Source organism: Poromitra crassiceps (genome assembly GCF_964638095.1).
Source record: "Poromitra crassiceps genome assembly, chromosome: 9".
Lineage (NCBI taxonomy): Eukaryota > Metazoa > Chordata > Actinopteri > Beryciformes > Melamphaidae > Poromitra > Poromitra crassiceps.
Genome location: NC_139630.1, coordinates 42,891,824 through 42,899,649, shown reverse-complemented (window position 1 = coordinate 42,899,649; position 7,826 = coordinate 42,891,824).

Here is a 7,826-nt window from a genome sequence, read left to right as displayed (position 1 = left end):
CTTGAACTGGTCGAACCTATAATAAACAATTCCATTAGGAAGTGATGGGTGTCAACATTTCTCCAAAATTCTAATGCACTTTATAGTTTGCAGTCTTGCAGTACACCGGTTCTTTAGGCCATTGTTTTTCAAAGTGGGGGCCGCGGCCGCCAGGGGGGCCTCAGCAAATTAATGGAAAATGCTTAAAAAAATACAATTATGATTTTTATGTAGAGGTAAAGGCTTCAAGTATATTTGTTAATACTACAGTATCATAAAAGAAAAATAATGGAATATCTTTCTAATTGCCTGCGAGTCAAAATGTCATCACATTCATTGTCAATGGGCACCTGCTAATGGTTCGCACCACAATGTTGCTGTTGCTGTGCTCTGGAGATTTCCCCCTAGTGTGGGTAATAGTCTGGAACAATGTTTATAATGGAAAACAGAAATGTTGAATGAAGAAATGAGAAGAGATACAAATGTAATTATTAGGCTATTACAGTAATAAAAGTAAGGAATATTCAGAAGTTGTATGGATGTGATTTATGATATTTGCATTCCCAAGTTCTACATCCAAATTACTGTATATTATTTGCGCTTTTATTTGAGCATCTTACAGACAAATTTATAGCAAGCTGCTCTTATTCAGTGAATTAATGCTGTTTGTCTTGCAAACCTTTTGACCTAGCATGTCTTTGAGACAACTCATAAGCAATGGCTGAATCCTGCTGTTGTATCCTTTACTGTCTAAGATATACAGGATCTCTACTAACTACTAATTACCCCTCTTTGTTGATTGTTTACTTTTTAAAGGAGTAAGACACTGTTTCCTTTGAATGCTTCTAACTTTTTTTAACCTTTATGTGAGACTTTAATGTCTTTGACTTTGAAAGTTGCATCAAAGACAGAAGAAAAGAAAATCTGTTTGGCCTATCCCATAATGTTACCATCAGCAGCAAAGTTAGTTACAGAGCTAATATACTTTCATATTAGCAAAAATGATTAAATGATGTATTTAACATTACGTGATATCATTATCCCTTTCTAAAGGTTAGCTGCAGCTTCGGATTATTTGGGCACTATTTCATTCAGATGCGTTTTTGTTTGTCATGAAATGGTCATCATGACCCGAGATGTTCTCTTGGGTAATTTTCCACTGACTGCAATGGCACAATACACAGACTCCATGATGACACCTCTGAGAACACTGGGTGCCGACATCCAAAAAGTGACACCAAGAAAATGATGGTTTCGCACTATGACAAAGATCCCCAGATGCTTTGAAGAACTTTTTGAAGAACATCTGTGTCATTGTGTTGTGTATCCATCTAATGTACTACATCAATGTAACGCTATATTCAGATTGGGGAGGAACTGATTACATACTGCGATTACTGTAATCAGGAAACAAAAAAGTGAACTGTAGCCCCTTACAGTTACAGAAAAAAAAGATGTAATCAAGATTACAGTTAGTACAAATTGGGATTACTTAGCAGGATTACATTTTAAAATAGATTCATTGTATTATTCTATTTATTGTGAATTGTGTATTTATCTAATTGGCTGTGCACTGTAAATATAGACTCTTCTTATTGTCTACTTTATGTTTGATATCATATGGTGCAAAAGCTAAGAAAATAATGACATTTTTGAGAAAAAAAACACACTTGGCTTAAAAAGGACCAGTGCACCCAAAAATAAATGAGTAGAAACCAGATCATATCAGTGCACTGTAATGGAATTGTTATTGTCATTGTATTATTATTATTTATGAGAAACAGGCGACACTAGATAGGTTGGCTGAAAGCCTGCTGTAACCATATGGTCTGAAATGAGTATTAGTTTTTTTGTTTTGTTTTTTGTTGTTGTTTTTTAAGTCCTCCTTAGGAGCATGCGCCCGGGCCGTAGTAGTCAAATGCAGGAAATTTGTTCCAAAGTAATCCAAAAATAACAAAGTAATCAGTTACATTACTTTCATATTGGGGTACTTCGATACATTACTGATCATTTTTAACAGGTAAATTAGTAATTGTATCGGATTAAATTTTTAAAGTAACTCTCCCAACCCCGGCTATATCAGATGACCTCATCACAATCATATAATGCATGGCACTGACTGGCTGTGTGATGTAGTTAATGTAGTTTGTGCATGTACAGACAGAAAATCTGTCAAAGTCTTTAGAATGTATTGATTTAGCAATGATAGTTATAGACCAGGCATGTCCAAAGTCCGGTCCGGGGGCCAATTGTGGCCTGCGGACCGATTTTACGCAGCCCTCGGCTTGTCTCTCAAAATATACGTGGCCCTCCACACAGGATTGGTTAGTTCACTTTGTGTTTTTTCCGTTTACCTAACGAGGACAGCACTATCATACAGTTTGTAGACAAGCACCAAGTATCATATGGTTACGCAGGCGGAACTAACGTTTTGAGATGGTAAACAAAATCCTTAGAGGACAATTGTATTCTATGTGATTTTTTTTTTATTTGTTAGTTTGAGAGGCAGTTTCTGTCTTCCCCCCTTTAAGTTTCAGTCTTTAGGTTTAGTTTTAGTTATCTATAATAAACTCAGACAATCCGTTGAGTGCTTTTCAACTCATGGAAAGCATCCACATCTGTCCACTGCCTGCTACTGTTTAGCACTGTGAGAGCTTAATGGTCTGCTGCAAATGGGATGCAGTTTGAATGTGGGCAGTGGGACAAGCAGACGGATGCCTCTCTTCCAATGCAATGAAAAAACGATCCCATACCGTAACACTGGAAGAGCGAGGTAACGTCTCACTGGGAGAGCGAGGACTTCTGATATTGCTGCAGTTTATTCTTAGGATTTTAGGATGTACATCAGTGTATCTGCATATGATGGAGAAGAGAACAAATCAGCGGTGCAGTTGGTGTGACGCTGCATTTCGGTTTTGATTGGGTTTTGTTCTTTGTGCGACTGTTGGTATTCAGTTTTCAGCGCAGCATGTTAGACCGTATTATTCATTTTGACTTATGATTCATAAAAAGTGCAGGAGGACGATTGCAAAAGGCAGTTTCATCAGTTCACACATGCACCAGGGGCGAGGGGTGGTTCATCCATCTGAGAAATCCTTACTTTATTGCTTTCCATATGAGTTTAGCTAAAAACAAATGCTGATTTGGACTTTTCCTGCTTGCGGTGTGTCATGTCTCATATTTCATGACCAGCCCACCTGTCTTCCCAGATCCATTTGTGTTGATGCATTACAGCTGGACGGATTACAACGGCACCGTCCTTCCGGGACGTGGCAGCCGACCACATGTCACCGGCAGACTGTCATCTCTTTACTTCGCAATTTCATTGGCAAGTTGTCAAATCTCTCAAGTGAAGTTTCAGCTAAGTTATTTTTGAAAGGCAACATACTTTGAATGATGGTGATGCGTATTTGTGTCTCTTTTTTTTACCACAGTGCTGGACCAGCTGGGGTCATGAGATGGAAAAGTCAGGACAGTCAGTCAGTCAGTCAGTCAGTCACGAGGGGGGAAAAGTGCCATGGTCTAAAAGGTTTGCGCTTGTCTTCTTCTTCAGTTTTGTCTCCAATTGTACTTGGCCAATTCCCCCTGCCAAGCTGTCCTGGTTGTTGCTCCACCCCCTCTGCCGATCTGGGGAGAGTTGGAGACTAGCACGTGCTTCCTCTGATACATGTGCGTGCAGCCGCCAGTCGCTTCTTTTCACCTGACGAGGAGTTTAACTGGCAGGACGTAACGTTATGTACAAATAACATCACTGGTCCACAAATAAACTCAGGAAAAATCTAAAACGTGTCACAAGGAAGCTCAGCAGGGCAAAAGCATGCATCCACAAATAAACTCTCAATAACTGTCAAACTAAATGAATGCCTGCAAAACTGTTTACAGTTTTCAGATCTGTGTGAGATTATGTGCAAAATAAATCAGCATTGTTTTTAGGTGGAGTGTCCCTTTAAGAAACCTTTTAAAGACTTTTAAGTACTGTTAAATACATTGATCTGTCTGTCCCTGTTTTAAAAGCACAGCCAAACTGCTTCTATCACACACAAAAATCTTCATATTAAAAATATCAGATCACTAAAAACATAAACAAGCCCAGTAGTTGGGTGACAGGGTAATGTTTGGGGCATCGCACTGTAATTACAAGGACTAACGATGGAAACATCCATCTATTCAGACTGAATGTCTTTGTTAATAAATTCAGACACACAAATAACAACAACTGACATCAACACAAACTTTAGCTGGACTGTGTCTATGTATGGATGCACCGGCTCCTTTGTCTCTATAGTTTTCTCAGCGTTTCACATGGGGCTAATTATGAGCGAGTGAGTGCAGCAGGTGAATAAGGAGCACTGAGCTTTGTTTTACTCCTTACCGGCAAAACAGCTTATATGTGGCCTACTTTGAAAGTCAGGGTTGGAATGTGACTCATTACTGCTTAACCTATTTTGTCAGCGTGAACTCTCAAGTTTGTAGGGGCGTGCAGCAGTTTTACAGGAATACTTCACCCAAAAATGAAACTTCTGTCATCATCTACTCACCCTCATGCCAGTTGAAACCATCGACAGTAAATAATATGGACAAAGCCTCCCGTTGTTTTTTGGACTCCTGTTTTGAAGGCTAGTGTAGCCTGTCGCCATCTTTTGGTCCTGGCGCAGCTCACCCGATATGACACAAGATGCTGGTTTTCTCTCCAGTTGTGCTGGCCCTGTGTGTTATACAGTATGGACAAACTTCACCTGTGTTTTAACTGCCATGAGGGTGAGTAGATTAGAGGGTGACAAGGGAGTGGTTTTTCACTCCTGTCCCATCCCGCGCTTCTGCAAAAATACTCCCAGCCCGTCCAAATCCCGGGTCAGAGTAAAAAATAAATAAAAAAAAGTCCCATCCCACTCCCATTTTTTCACACGTCATGTATGCATGGTCAGATGGCTGCCGCCAACCAACCAGCCACCACAGCAGACAGGAAAAATTAAAAATAATAATAATATAATTTCTTCTGCATGTGCATATTTATATATAAGAACTGGTCTATTGTTGTCATGATTCCTGCCCACTGCCGTTGACTTTATTCCTGTCCCGTCCCATGTGATGAATAATGAAAATGACCCCATCCTGTGAGAATTCCATGGGACTCCCGTGACCCACGGGACTCCTGAAAAAATGTCAGCCTCTCGAGTAGATGATGACAGAAGTTTCATTTTTGGGTGAACTGTGCCTTTAAGAGTCAGATGAGGGGAATAGCCGGTGGGAAAGCAGACTTTGGTTTATGCAGAACAGATTTTGTTTATTCAGCTTTAGTTGGTCCCCTGATATCAGAGAGGCAGTCGCTGATGCATGTTGAACAGTGAGTGAAGTATCTCAACTGACTTGGCTCCTGTAGAGCAAGGATGACCTGGGATGACCTGGAGGACCTGGAATGACCTGGAGTGAGAGAGCATACATTAGGCCAGTGCTAAATGCATTATGGGTACTACTGAGTGAACCCATCTGCCTCCTCTCCGTCCTGCATCATGGTAATGTGAACCCTGTTAGACCAGGAGCACTTAGCACTTTATGGCCTTACCTGTTTCCCCTGTACACCTCCTGCACAGTATGTTGTCTTGCTGGTGTTACATCTTGTATGTTGACTATGTGCTTATGAATTCATTTTGAGACCTTATGGAGGCAATATTCCTTTTATACATTTTAATATGTACAAATGTGACCTTTATTTAACCAGGCAGGCCAATTAAAGGAAAGGTTCGCCCAAAAATGAAAATTCTGTCATCTACTCCCCCTCATGCCAGTGGAAACATAGGTGAATTTTGTCCATATAACACACAGGGAGGTTGCCAGCACAACAAGAGAGAGAGAGAGAGAGAGAGAGAGAGCAAGAGAGAGAACAGGTCCCCATTGACTTCAGTGCAGTACCAGTGAAGTGTGTTATATACTGTATGAAGTGTGTTATACCGTATGTGTGTTACAGTATATGGGAAAACTAAAAAGAGATGGACAGAGTGAGTGTGATGTCACCCATTGGTTTGTGGACTCCCGTTTTGAAGCCTCTAGTTTGGCGTTTTGGCAGCCGCCATCTTGGTTCTCGCACAGCTAGCGCAAGACCAGGGCTTTCCCATAGAGCCGCAGCGCCGCCCGCTATTGGTCCGTGATCAGCGAGCTGCGCGATCACTGGCCAAGCGACGTGTCAATCACGGCCAAAACATATATTTTATGTCTAGTTTACTCTAAACAGGTGAGTTATACAAGAAAGGTGCAATTAGCTATAGAGACCAAAACCGTTTTTTGAACCAGGCTGTAAACATGTAAAGTCGGGCAAGCCATTTTAACATGGGGGTCTATGGGGAATCACAAAAATTTTCAGCCAGCCTCAAGTGGTAATTTGGGGAACTGCAGTTTTTTGTACTTCTCCATTGGCTTCATCTCTCCAGCAAACAACTCCCCCCTCGGTTTCTACTGGCATGAGGGTGAGTAGATGAGGACAGAATTGGACAGAATCTCATTGTTATTTACAGTCTGACTGCCGAGCAAGACGACAAAAGCACCTCTCCAAGGGGAAAAGAGGAGCGGGGAAAAAACACGCAAAAACAAAATGAAAAAAACAGATAAGACTATCAGACACAAATTACACATGCTGTAATACGGTAATTACGCTGAACAGGAGTCCTGACATTTAAAACTGAATGCCAATTATTCCACCAAATTACAGCAGGTCTGGAGATAACACTCTTATTGCAAGCTGTGACAAGTCTGTGACTTGTTTGGCATGCTAACTGAGGCTGAGCTGTAACAAGTCTGTGACTTGTTTGGCATGCTAAGACTGAAGGACTGTGGCCTCACAGCTCAGTCACAGGTTAGCCTGCCAACCAAGTCACATACTTGTCACAGCTCAATCACAGGTTAGCATGCCAAACAAGTCACAGACTTGTCACAGCTCAGTCACAGGTTAGCATGCCAAACAAGTCACATACTTGTCACAGCTCAGTCACAGGTTAGCATGCCAAACAAGTCACAGACTTGTCACAGCTCAGTCACAGGTTAGCATGCCAAACAAGTCACATACTTGTCACAGCTCAGTCACAGGTTAGCCTGCCAAACAGCATACTTGTCACAGCTCAGCCTCAGTCACAGGTTAGCATGCCAAACAAGTCACATACTTGTTACAGCTCAATCACAGATTAGCCTGCCAAACAAGTCACATACTTGTCACAGCTCAATCACAGGTTAGCATGCCAAACAAGTCACATACTTGTCACAGCTCAGCCTCAGTCACAGGTTAGCCTGCCAACCAAGTCACATACTTGTCACAGCTCAGTCACAGGTTAGCATGCCAAACAAGTCACAGACTTGTCACAGCTCAGTCACAGGTTAGCATGCCAAACAAGTCACAGACTTGTCACAGCTCAGTCACAGGTTAGCATGCCAAACAAGTCACAGACTTGTCACAGTCACCAGCAGTCAGTTTTGGCAGCTATATCTGCTGCATAAAGTCTAATTGACTAACCATGTGTTGGATATTGCAGAAAGTCTGGGATGAGCAGCATAAGCTGTAATCCATGTAGTTGATGAGACAACTATATTTGGATGTTTTGCTCTTGCTGAAGAAAACGCTTTAGGACTGATGCTTTTATCTGCAGCACTTTATGAATTGTTGTGACTGTAAGCTTGAGTTATATTCTATCTATAGATTAGATATAGATAGCCTAGATGAGGGGCTTGTAGACAACGTAATGCCACATTGAGTTTGAGAGCAGAAAACGTTTCAGCTATTAAAAGAATAAATGCCAGGTTTTGTCCTTCAGTCCCTCAGAATCACAAATTAACTCCTGGAATACATATCATATCACAGACTG